At 40.7% G+C, this 23603-nt stretch overlaps 1 non-coding gene and 1 pseudogene across 1 annotated transcript; one reads left to right on the top strand and one right to left on the bottom strand.

The window, feature by feature from the left end:
* The first annotated feature begins 5270 nt into the window (after positions 1-5270).
* LOC122683646 lies at positions 5271-15303 on the top strand (annotated as a pseudogene).
* On the bottom strand, positions 7088-7159 carry TRNAY-AUA. Its single transcript has one exon. It is a non-coding gene; the product is annotated as a tRNA-Tyr (tRNA).
* Positions 15304-23603: the final 8300 nt, after the last annotated feature.

A 23603-nucleotide genomic window follows, 5' to 3' on the forward strand; every position in this document is an offset into this window, starting at 1 on the left:
AAGAATAACCAAGGAATTTTTCAGCAGAGGTATGAGGTAATTAGTAACTATGCTGTGGTTATTGAAAATAGCTCCTCCTTCCTTCCTTCCATTTCTTCTATCTATTTATTTTCCATTATTTAGACATATGGAAAAGAATAACAATTAAGTTATATCAATTTATATTTGGTTTAAGGAAATCATTTAGAAGTTATACTTTGACATGGAATTTTGGTATAATGGTATAGGGTTTCATAAACGGCTAGGGTTTCAGAAAACAGTCGTGTGAGATGGGTGGGCAGAGAGCCTCTCTGAAGAGAAAGCTGTCTGTCTTAGTTACTTTTGCCATCCTGGTGCTCACCTCAGCATGTGACACTTGGTAAGCTCTCATTTTTTAATCTGTGAAGAAAATGTTCTCTTAACGGACCTTGTATGTCCAATTACAGATGCCAATACTATATGATTGTTTTATTTAATAACTGATCTTAGAGATGTAACTGGGAACATAGAAAGTTTCCTATCATTTCTTCAGCAGCAGGGCTGGAATGGGTATGGAATCACGTAGTCCAAGTTCAAATCTCATCTCTAGCACTCATTCACTGTGTGACTCTGGGCAGGCTCCTTACCTTTCTTGGAGTGGCTCTTCTTGCTAGGAAATGTATATAAGAAGGGAAGTTGCTTCAGAGGACTTTTGGAAGGACTAATGTGGAAATCCATGCAGAGAGCTTAGGGTGGTTGCCTGGTCCATAGAGGACATTCAATAAATATCTGTTATCACTATTACTCATCCCCTAATATGAATTCATTAAATTTTTGATAGCTCACTGTATTAATGTTCTGTGGCTGCTGTAACAAATTACTGCGAACTGGGTGGTTTAAAACAACACCAACACTTTCTCACAGTTCTCAAGTTCAAAGTCTGTATCACTGGGCTGAGATCAAGCTGTTGACAGGACCATGGTCCCTTAGAGGCTCCGGTAGAGGGTGTTTTCCACTCTTGCCTCTTGGAGCCTGTGGAGGCCGCCAGTACTTCTTGGCTTATGGCCACAGGGGTCCAATCTCTGCCCCTGGGGTCACTTATCTTCTGTTCTGTGAATGTTTGTGTCAGTCTCCTCTGCCTCCCTCTTATAAAGTGAAAGTGAAAGTCGTTCAGTCGTGTCCGACTCTTTGCGACCCCATGGACTATACAGTCCCTGAAATTCTCCAGGCCAGAACACTGGAGTGGGTAGCCTTTCCCTTCTCCAGGGGATCTTCCCAACCCAGGGATCGAAGCCAGGTCTCCCGTACTGCAGGCGGACTCTTTACCTGCTGAGCCACAAGGGAAAGCCCCTCATAAGGCTACACATGATTGTATTCGGGGCCCACTATGATAATCTCTTCAGTCTCAAGAATCTTAAACTTAATAACACTTACAAAATATTTTTTGCCATATAAAGGGATCTTCGTGGACTTCCCAGGTGGTGCTAGTGGTAAAAAACCCACCTGCCAATGCAGGAAATGTAAGAGACGTGGGAACGATCTCTGGGTTGGGAAGATCCCCTGGAGGAGGGCATGGCAACTCACTCCATTGTTCTTGCCTGGAGAATCCCCATGGACAGAGGAGCCTGGCAGGCCACAGTCCCTAGGGTCTCAAAGGGTCAGACAAAACTGAAGTAATTTATCAAGCGTGCATGCAAGGTGATATTCATAGGTTCCAGAGATTAAGACCTGAGTACCTTTGGGGGAACCATTATCTAGCCTACTATATTGATATTTATACCTCAGAAATCAGAGCATTTACTTCCCCAGCTGCATGGGAATAGTCTGTCTGTCTTTCTGTCTGTGTGTCTGTCTCTCTCTCATACTCTTACTCTCTTTCTCTAACCCTGGTCCCACTTACCTAATTATATATGTCAAGTGCTTTGACCAAACAAGAGTTTTGTTCTTATTGTACCTACTGAAAGACTAGGATAGGCAGCTGCAAGCCAAAGTCAGAACTCACATCTCTGTGAGGCTGTGATTCTTTTGGATTCTCTAGCGTGCTTATTGCCATCCGGTCACAAAACGGCTGTTCCAGACCTATGCATTCAAATAGGAAGAAGAGGGTTTCCAGTTGCTTCTGTATGTTTATCAGCAAACCAAAACTTTCCCTGAAAACTCTCAGGAGATATCTTTTTATGTCTTATTGGCCAGAGATGTGTCCTATGTCTCTAGATGCCGAGGAAGCTAAGAAAAGAAGATAAATCTTTTCTCACATGGATAATGGAAAGCATCAAGACAGATCAGAGATAACTGCTGTGTAAGCCAAGCAACAGGTTCTACAGGATACCTGGTCTGAAGAAATGCTGGGGAGAGGGTGTGCTGGGGAGAGGAGCAAGGAGAAACAGACTTGGAACCCTAATGAAGAGCTGCAAGGAGTCAGATATGAAGCTATATAGTTCCATATAGCTTCTCATGTCATCTTCACATGAATCATTTGAGATCATAATTAGCTTTCCCACTTTGCAGAGAAGAAAGTAAGATGTATACTCTAGTAGGCAGAGTTAATAAATGATGAAGCCAGGAATAAAACTGAACTGTGTCTAGATCCAGACGCTACGCTCTTTCTAGCATCCGAAAAGAAGTGTCAGATCTGTCAGCACATCTGTGGCTGACTTTTTTCCCTAGCAGCCACTCTTCTTCAAAAGCTATTTTATTTTGACAGTGTTGACCAAAACTCAGAGTGCTTCCCCGAGATCATAAATCTAGTCCAGGGCTGCGGTTATGGGGGCAGTTAAAATGCTCTGGTTCCATCACCCACTTGTCCTGAGAAGCAGGGCCTGGTCAGCACACTGTAACGTGCATCTGAGATGGGAATGTGACACAGTCAGCCCAAGAGTTTGTCTTCACCACAGACTTTGGGATCCCTGGGCTGCCTGTGTTGCATGTGAAGCTTTTTATTAAGAATAATTGGCTAAATGGTATTTTCTCAGGACAAGTGCTAACAGGAATGCAACTCAAGCCTTGCTGCTGACTTTTGGAGTTAAATCAGACTTATGTTTCCAAATCTGCCTTCAAGACATGAGTTTCCAAATATATTGCTGAGAAATTTTTACAGAGAAGTTCCATTGGTGGAGGTTGGATTATTATTAAAGAAAGGCAAATCCGTGTTTAAAAGTTTCTATAAACATAGAAACATTTAGACAAGAAGAAAAATACATATATAATTCAAAAATCTGCCCCAGAACAGAACCATTTTTTGTGATCTGAAGTTTATCTCATACCCTCATCTCCTTCCCCTTGAACTAATCTAGTGGTTTTTTTTTTCCTGTTTGGTTTACATAATTCAAATTCATCAGTTTCTGTGTGTTTTATGAAACCAATAGAGAAAAAGAAAAAAATTTGGCCCACCCATCAAAACACACTGCACAATACAAAACAAGTTTTAGATTTATGTTTTGTTCTGATAGAGTGTAATGACTGTAGCAACACAAATAGGCAGTTATCAAGAGGATCTCAGATCCTAAAAAATGAATTTATTCCCTTACAGTTAAAGAATGTTCTACACAGTGAAAACACAATACAGGATTTCATGATTTGCACATTCTTGGAGGTGGAGGGGAATTATCAACTTTATTCATCCATGAAAATAAACCCATCTCTCTATGGCTCTGGAAGAATAGGTAAGTTCTAGAAGACATGGGAGTAAGGGTATCAGCCCCTAAGAGAGATCCAGTCCCTTTAAAGTGAGGAAAACTGAAGAAAGTAAAAAATAAATCTCTTTCAAATCATTATGATGTACACCTTTAATCTTATACAGTGGTGCACGCCAATTATATTTCAATAAAATTGGAAGGAAAAAAGAGATCTCCTCTCAGCTTGTTGGAAATACAGATTGGGTTTAGACCCAGTTTCTGCATCACTCAAAGCCAGTAAGTCTAACTCATCAGACCCTTCATGCCTACACTTGACCACTTTCTTTAATTACTGGCCAGCAAGAATGGTCCCAGAGACAAGCATTAAAAGCTAGTGGATTCACCACTTTAGACCCAGGTGCTTGATTAGTCGTTCAGTCATGTCCCGACTCTGTGACCCCATGAACTTTAGCCCATAAGTCTCCTCTGTTGATGGGATTCTCCAGGCAAGAATACTGGAGTGGGTAGTCATTCCCTTCTTCAGGGGATCTTTCCAACCCAGGATCAAACCTGGGTCTCCTGCATTGCAGGCAGATTCTTTACTGTCTGAGCCACCAGGGTAGGCCATAGCCCCATGTGTGACACTAGTTGTCAGGAAGAGACTTTGCATTACAGCCCTATTGGATTTGTGAAGGCTCTTGCTCCCCCTAAATCTGCCTGAAGAGGCTGAATAATGATACCTATAAGTTCAAGAAAGTTATTCCCATAAGGGATGAACTTGGACTGAAGCAGAACAGAAGATGGAGGAAAGTCAGCAGATAAACTGCTCACCCTCTTCCTCTATGGGCAGTTCTAAGACATAATAACCTGTACAACTTTTCTAAAGATGTTCTGCAAGATACACAACAACCAGTTGTGTATTTTGCAAAGCTATGGCCAGTTCAGTAATATACCCACTGTCCTTCACTCTAGATCTCCCAAGACTGAACCCTCAATAAAGTATTAGCTTCTAAGCTTATACCATATGCTTTATTTTCTGAAGAAACCATGTTAAGATGAAGAGTGATAAGAATCACACCTTCTCCCTGAAGTAGTTTATAAGGAAAAGCGTAGCGTAAAGAGTGTAGAAATGGGTCTGGTACAATCCAGGGATGATCACAAATCTAAGTCAGAGACGAAATGAAGCAGAAAAACTATGCTCTCCTATGGAAATTGAAATGGAATTGGGAATCACACTTACCTATGCCCAACAAAGATAGATTGGAGAGAGGAAGGACTGGTATTCTCCTGTAAGACTGGACTCCATCTCACCTCTCACATCACAGTGAGGTCCTTTAAAAAGGGCATTCCATTAGAAGAGTAACAAATTAGTGAAAGGTAGGAAGAAGATGGGACAAATATGAAAAAGAATTTCCTTCCAAATCTTTATTTCTGGGCATGCTAACAATGGACTCCTCAAAAATGTTAGGAAGAGATCAGCCTTTAGCAGATGAAAGGCCTTTAGCCTTTCACTGATTTGTTACTGAAAATTCAGCCTACTCTTGTAATGGAATGCCCTTTTAAAAGGACCTCACTGTGATCTGAGAGGTGAGATGGAGTCCAGTCCAGTTCATGAGGACTTGCCTGAGAAAAGGGAAATTTCCCCAAGATTGCAGCTTCACTCATGTTGGCAAATCCTGGCCTGTCGTTACTTGACACATGTTAAATAATCAAGTGCATTGTACCGAGTATGTGAATGGCTATCCAAAGTTAGGATTTTCATTGTTAGGTCTGCCACCTACGAGTTTTGTGATGTTCGTCAAGTCAGATCTGATTACCAACATCCTCTGTGGACTCCAGCTAACATTCACAAGATTATTAGCTGAAACAATGAGGTAATGTGAGATATCTTTTTAAATTTCTGCCTCAATTTAAATGTTTTTGACTAGGAAGTACATAAGCAACTAAATGTGGCAAAGTCATGAGGGCATTTATTGTCATTATTGTTGGCCAGAAACCCAGAAGTAATTGCGAGCATTGGCGAATCCTGCCACTAAGTCAGCATTCTCCCACAGCTCTCTTCAGCTATCTGGCTTTCCCCTTGAGTTTGCCACAGCTACAAACAGCATGTCCTCACACAGTTATATTGAAAAGTAGGAAGGGGGAAAGTAAGAGAGGGGAAAGAGTCTGTTCTATGTTTTCCTTTTCAAATCAGAAGTGAGAAAACTCTCAAAAGTCCACGCAGACTTCCTCTTAGTTCTCATTGGCCAAAACAGACTTATATACCCCACTCTAAGCCAATCACAAATAAGGAGGTCAGTTTAGTTCAGTCGTTCAGTTGTGTCCAACTCTTTGTGATCCAGTGGACTGCAGCACACCAGGCCTCCCTGTCCATCACCAACTTCTAGAGCTTGCTCAAATTCATGTCCATCAAGTTGGTGATGCCATCCAACCATCTCATCCTCCGTCGTCCCCTTCTCCTCCTGCCTTCAGTCTTTCCCAGCATCAGGGTCTTTTCAAATGAGTCAGTACTTCGCATCAGGTGGCCAGAGTATTGGAGTTTCAGCTTCAGCGTCAGTCCTTCCAATGAATATTCAGGACTGATTTACTTTAGGATGGACTGGTTGGGTCTCCTTGCAGTCCAAGGGACTCTCAAGAGTCTTCTCCAACACCAGACTTCAAAAGCATCAAATCTTTGGTGTTCAGCTTTCTTTGTAGTCCATACATTACTACTGGAAAAACCATAGCTTTTACTAGAAAGACCTTTGTCAGCAAAGTAATGTCTTTGCTTTTTAATATGTCTGCTTTTTAATTGGTTGCTCATAGCTTTTCTTCCAAGGGGCACATGTCTTTTAATTTCATGACTGCAGTCACCATCTGTAGTGATTTTGGAAATAAAGTCTGTCACTGTTTCCATTGTTTCCCCATCTATTTGCCTTGAAATGATGGGGCCAGATGCCATGATATTCGTTTTTTGAATGTTGAGTTTCAAGCCAGGTTTTTCACTCTCCTCTTTTACTTTCATCAAGAGGCTCTTCAATTCCTTTTCATTTTCTGCTGCAAGGGTAGTGTCATCTGCATATCTAAAGTTATGGATATTTCCCCCCACAGTCTTAATTCCAGCTTGGGCTTCATCCAGCCTGGCATTTCACATGCTGTACTCTGTAGGTAAGTTAAATAAACAGGATGACAATATCTAGCCTTGACGTGCTCTTTTTCCAATTTGGAACCAGTCTGCTGTTCCATGTCCAGTTCTAACTGTTGCTTCTTGATCTGCATACAGATTTCTCAGGAGGCAAGTCAGGTGGTCTGGTATTCCCATCTCTTGAAGAAATTTCCGCAGTTTCTTGTGATCCACACAGTCAAAGACTTTGACATAGTCCATAAAGCTGAAGCAAAGCGAAGCAAAATGAAGTTGCTCAGTCGTGTCCAACTCTTTGCGACCCCATGGACTGTAGCCTACTAGGCTCCTCTGTCCGTGGGATTTTCCATGCTAGAATACTGGAGTGGGTTGCCATTTCCTTCTCCAGGAGATCTTCCCAACCCAGGGATTGAACCTGGGTCTCCCACATTATAGGCAGACGCTTTACCACCTGAGCCACCAGGGAAGTCCAAAGCAGAAGTAGATGTTTTTTTTGGAACTCTCTTGCTTTTTTGATGATCCAGCAGATGTTGGCAATTTGATCTCTGGTTCCTCTGCCTTTTTAAAATCCAGCTTGAACATCTAGAAGTTCTCAGTTCATGTACTGTTGAAGTCTGTCTTAGAGAATTTTGAGCATTTCTTTGCTCATGTGTGAGATGAGTGCAACTGTGTGGTAGTTTGAACATTCTTTGCCATTGCCTTTCTTTGGGATTGGAATGAAAACGGACCTTTTCCAATCCTGTGGCCATCTCTGAGTTTTCCAGATTTGCTGGCATATTGAGTCCAGTACTTTAACAGTCATCTTTTAGGATTTGAAATAGCTCAGCTGGAATTCCATCATCTCCACTAGCTTTGTTCATAGTGATGCTTTCTAAGGCCTACTTGATTTCATACTCCAGGATATCCGGCTCTAGGTAAGTGATCACAACATCATGGTTATCTGGGTCATTAAGATCTTTTTTGTGTGGTTCTTCTGTGTATTCTTGCCACCTCTTCTCTATATCTTTTGCTTCTCTCAATATCCTCTCTTCTCTGTTTCTGTCCTTTATTGTGCCCATCTTTGCATGAAAATTTCCCTTGGTATCTCTAATTTTCTTGAAGAGATCTCTAGTTTTTCCCATTCTATTGTTTTCCTCTATTCCTTTTCATTGATCACTGAGGAAGTCTTTCTTATCTCTCCTTGCTATTCTTTGGAACTCTGCATTCAGTTGGGTTTATCTTTCCTTTGCTCCTTTGCCTTTAGCTTCTCTTCTTTTCTCAGCTATTTGTAAGGCCTCCTCAGACAGCCATTTTGCTTTTTTGCATTTCTTTTTCTTGGGGATGGTCTTGATCACTGCCTCCTGTACAATTTCACGAACCTCCATTCATAGGTCTTCAGGCACTCTGTCTGTCAGATCTAATCCCTGAGGAAATGAGGAGTTAGGTGTGCCCAATTTGGTTTAATCCAATCACCATTCACTCCCCGGCTGGGGGAGGAACTCCATCCCTTCCCAGACTCCATTACCACCCAATAGGTAAACAGAAAAAGGGTTTTATTGCCACAGAAGTGGTGATGACTGTTGGCCAAGTGATTGTCAAAATTTAAAAGTGTTAAACAGGCAGCATTTTTAAAATACACAGTATAACAAATATAAGTAAAGATTAAGAACAAGTTTCTGTCCTTAAGGATCTTGAGATTTAACCTAGGAAACAGCTTTATTGAAATCAGAAGAATCTAGTTTCAGAATCTGTTTTTTGTATGAATTTGGATTCCCACTACTTTCAAAGAAGTGATCAGGATAATAGGTGTATAATGTATTTACCATTTGATCAATCCATTCTGCAAAGATATAAAAAAAGGGAGCACTTCCCATTGAAAATAAATCCCTGTTTATTGAAACTCGGAGTTAAAATTGCATTTCTAATCTTTACAGATATAAAAAGAAAATTGATTTCTTTGCTTTCTCTGCTTGGGTTCTGATGTATATAAAAATTGTTGTGCATCCCTCCCTGGAGGCTCTATCTTCTAGCAGACCACAGCCTTTCCAGGCCTCCAGACATGCTAACCTGTGGGCAGTGATACCTAGTAGAAGGGAGTAATTTCATCATCTTTCATTTTTTAGGACTGTTGACAGAAATGGTACAGCATGATCTCAAGAATTAAAAGCAGAGACAGGTGTTTGGGAATTTATAAACAAACTCTTTATCTGTACAGAAAAGAACAGATAACAGTTCCTGGAAGTCCTCCGCCACCCACCGCCCTCTTCCTGTCTTTACTTTCCTTTGCCTCTGTGTTTGAAAATTCTGTCTTGCTATTAGTTTTTAATGAAACCAGTATGTTTATCATATTTGACGGCAGACTTGGTTGTTTGCAATTCAAGGTTATGTTATTTTTTCCTCACACAGATTCAACTGGCAGTCTCCGCAGATTCCTTTGCACAAAAATGACACCATGACACCAAAGTTCTAGTGGCAAGAAGCAAATTCTACACCTCAGTAATTCTGCCAGCAAGATAAAGTATTGCCAACTGAGTTTTCTCTTCCTAAGAAAAAAAAAAAAAAAAACAACCCAGAAAGGATAAAATTTAAATTTGGACAAGAAAACATGCTTCCATATTGTAACAGAGCAGTGGGCTTCAGAGCTTTCTATGATTCTAAATGCTTGGTTGATGCTTCAGCAGCCTCTTCAGACTTATCATTTACCACTTTCAAAAGATCTTGGACTGTGCAAACAGACTTGATTAGCGTGACTAAGTCTCATAGTCTCAAAGCTTCAGGCATCACTGGATAAATAGTTAATAATAAGAAACATGTTGTGACATTCATTGTTAAATTATATTCTCCATTCTTTCTTACATCTATGAATTTCTAGGAAAATGAAGTTCTGCAGTTACATTAGATTATCTAGATGTCATTTAAGAAGAAAAAAGAAAACAGCTTTAGTATAATTTCAACTGTCTCCTTCATGACAGACACAAATACATGGAAAACTCTGGACTTTGTAAAGATTTTCCCTTGTCCCGACCATCCAGTCAACCTACAGAACCACAGCTTCCTTTCCCATCACTGCCAGACTTTTCAGAGAAACTTTCCGTTTTTTCTTCATTTCTCCATTCCTTTCTCATAATAACCTTTCTGCCTCCACCCACTTGTGTAATGGTTTCTCAAAATGCAATGACCTCTTTACAAATGATCACAAAGTTTTTTAAAATATTTATTACTCTTATTCCATTTGTCCTTATTCATAGGCTTTGAAAGACAGTACACTCACCTGAAAATCCTGCTAAAGTTAATCATATGTTCAGATTCCCCTAAATGCAGGTATTCTCCAGAAGATTCCTAGGACTTCAGCCTTTTTCATCTCAGACTTTCTCATCTACTCCTGTGGCTACAAATACCCACCACTTCTGCATCCATCTCTGAAAGGTTATTTCTCATCTAAACAGTAGACTGTCTTGTGAGATGCTAAGTTAAATCAGCATATAGGTGCACCTTGGCACTTCAAAAAATTCTCTTTTGTCCAAACCTATTCTTGTGCCTTCTAGTTATCTTCCCCCCAAAACATGATTAAGACCCAAGGGTTATCTATGGTTCTTCCATCTTTTGAACTTCTAACATCCAATCAGTTGTTCAGTTATCTCTCGTGGATGTCTGCAGTTATTTCATCATCTAAGCCATAGCTTTTTTGTTTGTTTGTTTATTCATCTTGCTGCCTCGGGTCCTAGCTGCAGCCCATGAGATGTCTGTTGTGTCATGAGGGATCTTTTGTTGCAGACACGGACTGTCTGGTTGTGGCACTCAGGCTCAGTTGTAATGGACAGGCTTAGTCACCCTGGAGCACGGGGAATCTTCCCCAACCGGGGGTTGAACCACGTCTTCTGCATTGCAAGGTGGATTCTCAACCGCTGGACGACCAAGGAAGTCCCTAAGCCATAGTTTTTACTGCCATGTTCAAGATCAATTTCCTATTACCTCTGTTCTAGGCCATTCCAACAAATATTTATTCTCTTTCCACATCCTGCCACTTGTCCTTTCCCAGTCGGAGTGATTTTCCTAATGTACAGTTCTGACCGTGTCAGTCATGATTCAAAAGATATCTATGCTTCCTCCATTTTCTACAGGATAAAGATCAGTGTCCAGTTTAGCATTTAAGGTCCTTTATAAAACTTTAGAAAACTCTGAAATCTTAAAAACTCTTGTGTAGAATGTATTGTTTTAGCTTACCACAAAGAAGGACTTGCCAGAGGACTGTAAATAAATAAATAAGAAAGAGTAAGCTGTTTTTGTCTTTTTTTAAATTGGATGGGGAAATATGTTTTTTTAAAGAATGATTGTATTGCCATCTGCTGGAATGATTAGAGCACAACATTTGAAGCAACTCTTCAAACGTGAAAAGTTTGGCTTCAGTATTCAAAAACTCTCTGAATGAGGGTTTTAATGTCTAATAGAATAGCACACCAAATTACAGTTAACAAATTGACAAGGCCTTTGCTTATAAGAGACTGTGAATATTCACCCTTTTTTACTGAGAATATTCCAGTTGAGTTCAAGAATGAAACGATTGGTTTTGTGAGAAAAAAAGTGCCTTGCCTAGTATCAGGTGACTTTCAGAAAACACATTTTCTGATGCTACTCAACAATTCAAAGGTTTCCTTCTCAACCTTTGAGACTCAGAACTAGAATTATCTTTCCCAGTGAAGGATTCCTATGCCAAGTCTCCCCCTTCTTGAATTCATATTTGCATGTACCCTTCGTTTGGGAGATTAAACAGATTGCAATATATTGACATGTACATTTCCTGTGTTTGCCTATCAATATGCAGTCATACTTGAGGATCTGGTCTCTAGAGTTAAACTACCTGTTTCAAAATATAAATTTGCCACTTACTAGCTGTTAATTAATATCTTGGTGATTAGCTTCCTCCCCTGTCAAATAGAGATAACAATACTTTCCTCAGAGGGTTGTTAGAAAAATTATTTTAACAAAAATTGTAAAATCACTCAAAACAGTGCTGCCATATAGCAAACCCTTAAGAATTAATAGCTAGTATCATGCATATTGCTACCGATAGGATTCTTGTGCAGAAATAATCCCAAGAGGTAGCAGTGAGTCCAGTTCGTAATAGTACTATTATTAAATGACAGATTTTTATTAGCTAGTTTTAAATTAAGTAGATTTTTGAAGTATAATTTACATACACTAAAATTAATTATTTGATGAATTTTGACAATAATTGAATAGCCATAACCACAATTAAGATAAAGAAATTGTCTATCACCCTAATGTATCTTACGGCATTTTCATATATCCCTTGTTCCTACCTCCAACCGCTAAGGGTCCCCAAACTCTAGCAGCCACTGAATCTATTATATGTCACTATAGCTTTCATTTTCCAGAACTCTATATGAATGGAATCATACCATATGCTGTCTTTTGTGTTTCGATTCTGTTACTTAAGGTAACAATTTTAAGATCCATCTATGTTGTTTTGTATAACACTAGTTCATTCTTTTTTTATTACATATTAATATTTCATACGGAGAAGGCAATGGTGACCCACTCCAGTACTCTTGTCTGGAAAATCCCATGGACGGAGGAGCCTGGTAGGCTGCAGTCCATGGGATCGCGAAGAGTCGGACATGACTGAGCGACTTCACTTTCACTTTTCACTTTCATGCATTGGAGAAGGAAATGGCAACCCACTCCAGTGTTCTTGCCTGGAGAATCCCAGGGACAGGGAAGCCTGGTGGGCTGCCGTCTATAGGGTCGCACAGAGTCGGACATGACTGAAGTGACTTAGCAGCAGCAGCAGCAGTATTTCATAGATTTGTGGATTGCTTCTATGTTTCTGCCACTGTAAATAAAGTTGCTATGAAAATTTGCATGCAAGATTTTGTGCACTCTTGGCAATATTTCTCTGAATAAATCTCTTCAGATAAGGAAACAAGAGTAAAAATAAACAAATAGAACTATATCAAACTAAAAGCTTCTGCACAGCAAAGGAAACAGTCAAGCAAACATAAAGATAACCTACCAGATGGGAGAAGATATTTGCAAATTGTTTATCTGATAAGGGGTTAATATTCAAAATATAGAAAGAACTCATACAACTCAATAACAACAAAAATAAACAATTTTTAGAATGGACAAGGGATTGAATAGCTTTTTTTCCCCAAAAAGACATATAGATGGTCAATAGTCACATCAAAAGATGTTCAATATCACTAGTTATTAGGGAAATGCAAGTCCAAACCACAGTGAAATATCACATCACAACTGTTAGAATGACTAAGAAATAACAAGTGTTGGAAAGGATGTGAAGAAACACCACACACCCTGTTCATGGGAATGTAGATCAGTACAGCCACTATGGAAAACAATATGGAAATTCCTCAAAATATTAAGAATAGAACTAGCATATGGCCCAGCTATTCCACTTCTGAGTATTTTTTGAAGAATACGAAAACCTAATTCAAAAAAGATTTTATTCACCCCTATGTTCATGGTAGCATTTATCTATAATATCCAAGATATGGAAATAACCTAAGTACTCATCATTGGATGAATGGATATAAAGATGATGTGATAATATATACACAGTGAAATACTACTAAGCCAGAACAAAATGAAATCTTGCCATTTGCAACAACATAAATGGATCTTGAGGTATTATTCTAAGTGAAATAAGTCAGATGGAGAAAGGTAGATACCTTATGAATTCACTCATATGTGGTATATAAATAAATAAACAAAACAAAAGTAAACACATAGATAAAGAGAACAGAGCAGTGGTTACCAGAAGGGAAAGGGGAGGTCTAAGTGGGTAAAGGAGATGATGTGTCATGATGGATAGAAACTAAGCTTTTGGTGGTGAGCACACTGTGGTGGATGCCTGCGTGTGCGCTCAGGCACTTCAGTAGTGTCCAACTCTTTGCAGCCCCGTGGATTGTAACTCACGAGGCTCCTCAGTCCATGGGATTCTCCAGGCAAGAATACTGGACTGGGTTGCCATGACCTCCTCCAGGGGAATCTGCCCGACACAGGGGTTGAACCCATGTCTCTTACCTCTCCTGCATCGGCAGGCAGGTTCTTTACCACTAGCACATGTGGGAAGCCCCACTGTGGTGCATACACTAGGTGAAATATACTGCAGTATTCATGAAACTTAGATATGTTATAAACCAACATTATCTCAATATAGCTTTAAATAAAGGAATACAGTATTCCATCTATACTGACAAAAGATGAAATAAGCTACATGAATGCTTAACATCAGAAGAAAATGAGTATTTTACTGAAATGCTGTCTAAAGAAACAATAGAGGGGAAAAAAAGAATGAGAAGGAAAATTAGATTATTGGAAGAGAAAAACAGAGAGTGTTTTGTGACTGAGCTGTCAGTAGGCCCCTGCTGAGTTGCTTTGTATCCATCTGAAGGTATGTCTGACAGATTGCAACACCATGGACTGCAGCCAGCCAGACTCCTCTGTCTGTGGGGATTCTCCAGGCAAGAATACTGGAGTGGGTTGCCATGCCGTCCTCCAGGGGATCTTCCCAACCCAGAGATGGACCCTGGGTCTCCTGCATTGCAGGTGGACTCTTTGCCATCTGAACCACCAGAGAAGCCCTGAGGGTGTGGAGTGAGGGTCTATGCTGAGTTGCTTTGTATCCATCTGAAGGTGTGTGGTGAGAAGCGGAAAGCACAGGCAGAATTCAGTGAGGAGCTGAAGAGGCAGAAAATGGTGAAAGAGGAGATGTTCTCAGAATCCTGGGAGGAAGACCAATGAGCTGAGAAACAATGACAAGCCCAGGAGGAGAGGAGACAGAAAGAACTGGTGGAGAACACACACTTGGTACTGGACTCACAGGTCGTTGCCATCAAATCACCAAAACAGGTGCTGCAGCAGCTGGAGGAAGGGGAGGCAGGCACAACTGGCAGAAAACAATGATTCAAAGGGTAAACTTGAGAGAGGACAGGATAAATTAGGGGAAGAAAAGACAAAGCAGGGCTTTTTGCAAAAAAACCCTCAGCGAGACAATAGGATACATTCAGGTGGAGTAGAGAACACAGCAGGACTTGCATGTGAAGCTCATGCAGAGAGCCCTTCAAAGGTTCCAGAAGAGACTGATAACAAAGAAGCAAAAAAGAGAAGACATGGGAAGAAAATGGAAGCTTTCTCAGGGCTACGTAGTGGAGCAATGTGAGGAGGAGGATATTCCGGAGAAAGAACTGGACAGAAGAACAGAGGAAAAGAAACTGGCTGAGAAGGACAGGTGGCTGAGGCCTGAAAGGGAGGAAAGGGAGCAACTTGGGAATGAGGTCATGTGTACAAGAAAAGCTCAAGAGCAAGAAAGCTTGCAAAAAAGGAAAAGAACAGGAAGAAGGTGCTATAGAACAGGATCACATAAAGGAAGGTCTTAAAGAACTTAACAGGGTAGGAGAGTTTCATAAGAGGTAAGGTTTAGCCCAGGAGTACAGGCAGCTTCTGCAGATCCAAATATCCTACCAGCTGCAGACTCAGGAAAAAGAGGAGGATGAGTTTGAAGCAGAGATAGCAGCAAACCAGATTCGTCAGGACAAGACTCAGGGGATCTGGATCAGAAACATGCATTCCATGCAGAGTTTGTCCTGATAATCTTCCCGTATAGTCTTATAAGCACCAATATTTTTTTTGTCTCAGTCTTTAGATATTTTTGACTATGATATGAGCTTCCCCAGTGGCTCAGATGGTAAAGAATCTGCCTACAAAGCAGGAGACCTAGGTTCAATCCCTGGGTTGGGAAGATCCCCTGGAGAAGGGGATACAATATGCTTGTATCTTCTCTAAAAACAATAGAGTACAGTAGCCTCTTTTATCACCATCCTTGCAGACTCACAAGCAGTCCAGCATATTATTATTAAGAGAGAGAATGATTCCTTAGAACTAGAAAATATTGTTCCATGGGAGTTGTGAGTTAGCAGACTGACGAAAAAAAAAAAAAAAAAAGCTTTACCAGTCCAGGAGGCTGGTAACAATGGGCCAAATAGCTGTGAGTTTGGGATTAATGGCTAGGGAGAGGAAGCCCCCAGATTCCTGGGCATCTCCTGGATCTCAAGGCATGGAAAGTTAGCACCAGAGGGAATAGTTGGCTTGGCCAAGCAGACCTCTTCTGGGGTCACTGAGGTGACAGGCCTGGACAGCTGCTGATCTCCTCAAGCATCTGCAGGGACCATAGATTTTGTTCCAGGCTCCTCTGGATCTCCTAGCCTCTCCTCAGGGGCGAGGGTTTCTCAGCCCCTCTGTCCCATTCCAGGGCCTTACAAAGAATTCACTTGGCTGCCCGCTCACTGTGGCCCGAGCCCTGGATCTTTGCTGTGCGAGTGGGATCCCTCTCCCTCTCCTGACTTTACAGATGGCTCACGTTTTCCTCCCTCTCCTCTGGCCCAAACTCACACAAACCAACTCTTCAAGGGCCCAGCTGGGACCCTGGTGGGAGAGAGGGGTTAAGAACATGTACTGAGCCTACCATCTGCACAGAATCCTTGACAAATTATATATTAGGATTTGCGCTTCCCCAGTGGCTCAGCGGTAAAGAACCCACCTGCAATGGAGATAGATTCTATCCCTGGGAGAAGAAGATCCCCTGGAGGAGGGCATGGTAACCTATTCCAATATTGTTTCCTGGAGAACCCCATGGACAGAGGAGACTGGTTGGGTTACAGGCCATAGCGTCGCAAAGAGTCGGACATGACTGAAGCGACTTAGCACACCTGCATATTATGGTTTTGTTAAAAAAATGTTAAGTATTTTTACTTCTTTCCCACACTGGGTTGATCCCGACCAAGGGATCGAACCCGGGTCTCCTGCATTGTATGCAGATTCTTTACCATCTGAGCCACTGGGGAAGCCCATTTTTACTTCTTTGCTTATTTCCCCCTTTATCAGTTCTTTGAGAGTAGACATTTTATCTTTTAATTCTCTCTTCTCTCCGCTCTTTGTTTCAAAGTGTTTGGTTTAAATTTGAAATTCAGTAAATAGGATCTCCCAGAATCCACTTTAGAGCCCCTTTACAGGCAATTCCAAATTGTACCTCTAGGTGGGGCACGTGATGTATTTCTCCTGCCTAAGAAAAGGAAGCCAGGATTCCATCACGGGGCTCTGAGACATTCTGGTTTGATTGCCTTTCAAATTTGGGAAGGATTTACCTCTCACGATGGAGAAGGAAATGGCAACCCACTCCAGCATTCTTGCCTGAAAAATCCCACGGACAGAGGAGCCTGGTGGGCTGCAGTCCACGGGGTCGCAAAGAGTCCGGCACCACTGAGCTACTAACACTTACTTACTTACTTGCCTCTTAAAGGGGTGTGTAAAAAAAATCTCCCTTAAGCCTTAAGAAATTGTTTCTATGGATGAGGGAGACAGTGAGTAACTTCCCAGCCCCACACCTCACAACATTAGCAAAGTGAAATGTTTATTTCAGAAAGTGAGAAGAACAGATGTCAGGAGGAAAAAAAAAAAAAGTGTTAAAAAAAGAAAAAGTTTCTTCTGCCAAGAGTTTATCATCTGGGATTTTGATTTAAAATTCCACTCAGACTCTATTTGTTAAATACCATTAAAAAAAAAAAAAATCCCCCAGCCTGTCTCCACAAAGGGCTGGAAAACTTACTTTTGATGCCTCATTGACCTTGGCTGTCCATCTTGTTCCACTGAAATGAGCAGATTATTTTCTCTAAAAGTAAATGCCTGAGACTCTTTTTATAGATGCTAATAGATTAGGTGAAATGGCTCTCTATGACCATTATTCAAGAGTTAAAGACCAAAGTTCAAAAAGCTTTGTTAAAGAATAATCTGGTGCCCAGCTGAGTGAAGTGTGATGCTGGTTCACCTTTAATGCTGCCCTTGGAGGAAGGTAGAAGGATGAATCCAAATGGAATATTTCTTGATCAGTTTTTCAAATTGCCTTCATCTAGCACAGAAGAGAAACCCAGAGAACTTAAATGCATCTTTCACTCTGGAGAGAAAAGATATAGTGACTCTGATTCATTAGAAAGTCTGCCTTGGATTATCTAACCAAGTAAATGGTAATGGATTTTGTAAAAGGAGCAACTTGTGAGACACACGCTGACCTATAGACAGGAGAATGTCCTGCCTGCAGCACTTCTGCTAAACCAGGCTTCACCAGCAGAAAGTGTTCATAAACCTCTCCACAGTGGTCTACAACATGGAATCACATTCACTGGTAAATACACTAGTTAAGAAGCCACAAATGAGCATTCTGAGCTGGCTGGGCTCGGAATAGACACTGTGACCTGCAGAGTTCCCACTGTATGGTTGCCCAGTGATGTGCCTTAGGGGTTAGGAGACAAAGGAAAGACTGGCGGCTACTGTTTGAGATCCTTAGATTATAGGAGGAGTACTATAACCTGCCAGAAGCGTGTTTGACTCATTCTTCTTCAAGAAGATTCTTGTAACAGGGTGAGAAGCAGCTAGACCTATTCAACAGAGAGTTAAGAAGGCAGAATGTTAAAGGCTCAGATGTCAAAATAGAGCATAGAATTTTGAAGAAGTTAGAATGTGGGTCTGTATATGTCCCAAATAAGCAGTTCTAGATGCTGACAATTTGACTGGAACCTTTAATGGAGTCTGGAAACAAGCAAGATAACGGTGTCCCCATGGATGACTGACAAGGCTGGTGTTCTTACCCAGATGTACATAAGCAGGAGAGGAAAATAGAACAATTGTTCTGTAGTGTTCTAAAAATGGGCTAATTATGCTCTAGCACTACTTTGGCAAACTTCTGGCAATGAGCATCCTTCTTCCCTAAGTCAGTAGACAAAATAGCATATCTTTTGTTGACAACAATCATTTGACTTAGACTGTCTCAGTTAATCTTCACAGAAATTCCCTGGAGTATTTACCATCCTCATATGATAGATGAGGAAACTGAGGTCCAAGGAAGATAAATATCCAAGGTCTCGTGGGTAGTAAGAGAGAGAGTTAAGAATTAAACACAGTCTAATCCCAAAGCCTATGACTGTATATATTATAATTGACTATTTTTCCAAAGCAAAATCCCCCACTTATATGGATACTAGATGGAAGTGTTATCCTTACTATCTCAGAATGAAGAATGTACATATGTGTTATGGAAGCAAGGGTGTAAGTAGCACAGGGAGCAAGGTGATTAACTCTTGGATTTATGTGCCTCATCAAGGAGATCGGAGATCCCTACAAGAGATTAAGATGATGCTTGTGGGACTTCCCTGGTGGCTCAGTGGTAAAGAACCTGCTTGCCAATTCAGGAGACCCAGGTTTGATCCCTGGTCCAGAGGGATCCCTCAGAGTGGCTGAGGCCGTATGCCACAACTATTGAGCCTGTGTTCTAGAGCTCAGGAGATGCGACTACTGAAGCCCACAAATTCTAAAGCTGTGCCCCACAACGAGAGAGGCCACTGGAATGAGAAGCCCTCACAGCACAACTAGAAAGTGACTCCTGCTCACTGCAACTACAGAAAAGCCTGTGCAGCAATGAAGACCCAGCATAAGCAAAAATTTAAAAAATGAAAAAAAATTTTTTTAAAAAGATGATGCTTGTCAAGCCAATGGGGCTGGGAAAGGGAGCCCAGGCAGAGGAGACACACATGCAAAGGCTGCATGCCCACATGCATATCGCTGCAGAGTATCACGTGTTGGTATAATTGCAAGCAGACTGGCTTAGCTGAAGTGTCAGCCATGGGAGACGAAAAGAGGCTGGCCAGGTAGACAACGGTCAGATCTGGTCAGAGGGGACTTTGGGAGAATGTATTCTCCCCAGTTTGGAGATAAGGAGCTTTTACCTTATGGATAATGTCAAGTCACTAAAAGATTCTAGGCATTTGATATATGTGTGTGAGAATGGCATTGATAAAGCCTGTTGTGGCAAGGGTAAGAAACTGTAAGTATGTAGCTACTGGGTTGTTTTCCATGGTAGGGTCACTTCACTTTATTGTTTTTTTAATTTTATTTCATTTATTTAAAGTACATATATATATGTGTGTGTGTATATATACACACACATATATATATATGTATAGTTGGTATAGTTTTCCCCATATAGATTATTATAAAATACTGAGTAGAATTTCCTCTGCGATACAGTAAGTCTTTGTTGTTTATCTATTTTATATTTAGTAGTGTGTATATGTTCACCCCAGTTCCTAATTTATCCCTTCCCCCCACCTTTCCCCTTTGGTAACTGTAAGTTTGTTTTCTGGGTCTGAGTCTGCTTTGTAAATAAGTTCATTTGTATCATTTTTTTTTTAAATTCCCCATACAAGTGATATCACATGATATTTACCTTTCTCTGACTGACTGACTTTACGTAGTATGGTAATCTGTAGATCCTCTACTTCATTTTGACATTAACTGGTATGGCCATTTCAGAGGAACTCATGCATCCAGGGAGCATTCAATAGAGTAAAGCTTCATTTAAAAGCCTCACACATTTTCCTCCAAGGGACTCAACATAGAAAGAGATGTTCTATTCCTACTCTCCTGCAGCTGCAGTCCTTCCTCCACGTGATTTCCAGTAATTTAGAACATTCCTGCTGTCTCTCTTTTTCAGACTACTTGTCTGTGGGAGCAATTAAAATGCATTTCTCAGTATATATATATATATATATATATATATATATGCAATCAAAGGTTTTAATAAAAAGTTGAGTTTCTTGGCACAAGTGAGGTGACATCCATGGAAACCCTTCCACTGACTCTAAATAAAGAACTGAAGACTCTTCACAACTAACAGATAGATTTCATTTATTTCACAATAATATAAATGTGTGAGTGTGTATGCTCAGTCGTGTCCAATCCTTTGTGACCCCATGAATTATAGACTGCCAGGTTCCTCTGTCCATAGAATTTTCCAGGCAAGAATACTGAAATGGGTTGCCATTTCTTTCTCCAGGGGATCTTCACAATCCAGGGATGGAACTTGTGTCTCCTGCATTGGCAGGCAGATTCCTTACCATTGAGGCACCTGAGAAGACCAATACACACACACACACACACACACACACACGTGTGCCAAGTCACTTCAGTTGTGTCCAACTCTGTGCAACCCTATGGACTGTAGCCTGCCAGTCTCCTCTGTACATGGGATTCTCCAAGCAAGAATACTGGAGGGAGTGGATTTCCATGCCCTCCTCCAGGGGATCTTCTTTGACCCAGGAATTGAACCTGTGTCTCTTACATCTCCTGCATTGGCAGATGGGTTCTTCATCACTAGCGCTACCTGGGAAACCCCAGAGAGAGAGAGAGAGAGAGAGAGAGAGAGAGAGAGAGAGAGAGACGATGTATATGTATAAATACATATATATACATATGTATATATAAACACAGAGAGACATACATACACATATATCTTCATTTTATTTTCAAACTTCATTCTTATAGGTTAAAGAAAACTACTATCCTAATGCTTTGATTTTTTAATTTACACATTAGCAATACCGAACTGATAGAATTGTTATAAGACTTAAATGACATAACATATAATGGACCTAACATAAAGACTCTTGAGAGTCCTTTGGACTGCAAGGAGATCCAACCAGTCCATCCTAAAGGAGATCAGTCCTGGGTGTTCTTTAGAAGGACTGATGTTGAAGCTGAAACTCCAATACTTTGGCCACCTGATGCGAAGAACTGACTCATTTGAAAAGTCCCTGATGCTGGGAAAGATTGAGGGCAGGAGAAGGGGATGACAGAGGATGAGATGGTTGGATGGCATCACCAACTCAATGAACATGAGTTTGGGTAAACTCTGGGAGTTGGTGATGAACAGGGAGGCCTGGAATGCTGCAGTTCATGGGGTCACAAAGAGTTGAACACGACTTAGCAACTGAACTGAACTGAGATAAACTAAACACACCTTTACCCAAAGCAAGCTCATGCTCACAGCTCCACCTCCCTCACTTCTAGCAGATTAAACTTGGATGAAAAGAATACCATACTCTATTTGCCTGGATAATGTCAGGCAAAGTATAGAAGCCTACCTATGAAAAATAATTTTTTTGTCCTTTATAATAAGGAAGTTCAGTGATGGCTGGATCCAGGGCCTCAATTGGATTAGGTTTACTATATTAAGTTTTATAATTTTATATACATATATATAATAACTCTACATAAACTTATTATTATGATTAGGTTTATTAGATCTCTCCTTCCCCTCCCTTTTCTCCCACCCTCCTTCTCCTCTGTCTTTTTCTCCTTTCTTCCTCAGTGTTGGGATGTTGGCTCCACACTCAGTAGTCTTCTTCCGAGAAGTGATAAAGACAGCTACCAGCAGCTCTAGACTTAAACTGTACTGACTGAGCAGTCTTGAAAGTGGAGAACACTCCTTCTAGCAGCTTCATCAAAATTGTCCCAGAAGTTTGGCATGACCCAAAAACCATGGAAATCCAGAGAATCATCAGAAAATTCTTATCACAACCTCTTTGTGTCAACCTCTTTGTTTTGTTTAGTATATTTCATGGAATTCTGGTAAATTCAAATAAAGAGAAAGGATTAGCTGACAAATATTTAAACAAAGGTAATTACTCTGACTAAAGGTGTGAAGGAGAATCACTTTTGGGTCATAAAATAAAGACTTGATTCTAGCCTAGAGAAATGAGGGCTTCAAGCTTGCACATACAAGCCTTTCTGTAGCAGAGTAAATTAGAAAACCCAATGACCAGTCAGTGCCTTTATAAGGAAAGAGACTGAGACACACCCAAGGGAAGAAACTCATGTGAAGGCAAAGGCAGAAACTGGAGTGCCAAGGAACTCTGGGAAGTGCTGGCAACCACCAAAGCTAGGAAGAAGGCTGAAACAGATTCTCCTTCAGAGCCTTCAGAGCTGTGAGAGGGAGAAAAAAACCCCTGTTCAGAAATCCAGTTTGTGGTGGTTTGTTTCAGCAGCCATAGCAAACTAATACAGATGGCAACATGCTGCAAAGGAATGAAAATTAAAATTCTCCACAAAAGATTCTATTCAATAGCTTAGTTCACTCCACCTTTTTACAGTCCATGCAGAAGCCAGTTATCATGCTGAGAGTTTCCTTTGTCTTATCTGTAAGGTGGAGATAATCATATTTTTTTCTGTCAATTTAGAGGATTCTATGAAAATCAAATCCAGTCTTTCTAAACTATATTGGATATTCCCAAGTGTGTTTAGCTGAGGGTTAGAATGGTTCTGTCGTGAAGTAAGTTTAGAAAATCCTACATGTATGACTTTTGTCCAAAAGACTCACAACACAGGTTATTAGATAAAAGACAAAAAGAAGGCCGGTAACTTGGAATCTGTTTAGTCTCATTTAACCCCATATTCTCCAAATTTCTCTGACAAAGAAGCATTTCCTTTGAGGGACTTCAGTTGATATCTTGCAGATGCTCACATTGATTTGGAGCACACTTTATGAAGCACTGCACTTTGTAAGATACTGTAGGGACTATTTGTGTAATTATTTATGTTGGCTATAGTGGAGAACACTTGGAAAATCTACAGAAATCATCACTCGTCTTCATGGCAGTGCTCCTGATTTTGCAAACTGCCCACATGGCTTCTGTTGAATAGAATTGGAAGAACTCTGTAAACGGAGTAACAGGTTTGGTAAAATGTGCACTCCACCCCCAGGTTCAGGAGCAACAGAAGTTCCCCTGCCTCCAGAATGAAACAAGCATCTGCTAAGACGCCTCCGTATCCTGGGCCCTGTGACAGATAATTTCACAAATGTTATCTCATTTCATTGAAATCTTTGTGGTCTTAATGTTTTTATCCTAAAACTCATACATGAAAAAGATATTTAAGTATGAACAATTTATTTCCTTTAACATCAAAAACAACTGAAAATTACATTATTTATTAGCACTTTTATTGCCAGTAGAACATAAGTAAGTACTTAAAGAGTCTAGCCCCAAAACCCAGATCAGGTATAT

The sequence above is a fragment of the Cervus elaphus genome, chromosome 25 (assembly GCF_910594005.1).
Source record: "Cervus elaphus chromosome 25, mCerEla1.1, whole genome shotgun sequence".
NCBI classification, from domain to species: Eukaryota; Metazoa; Chordata; class Mammalia; order Artiodactyla; family Cervidae; genus Cervus; species Cervus elaphus.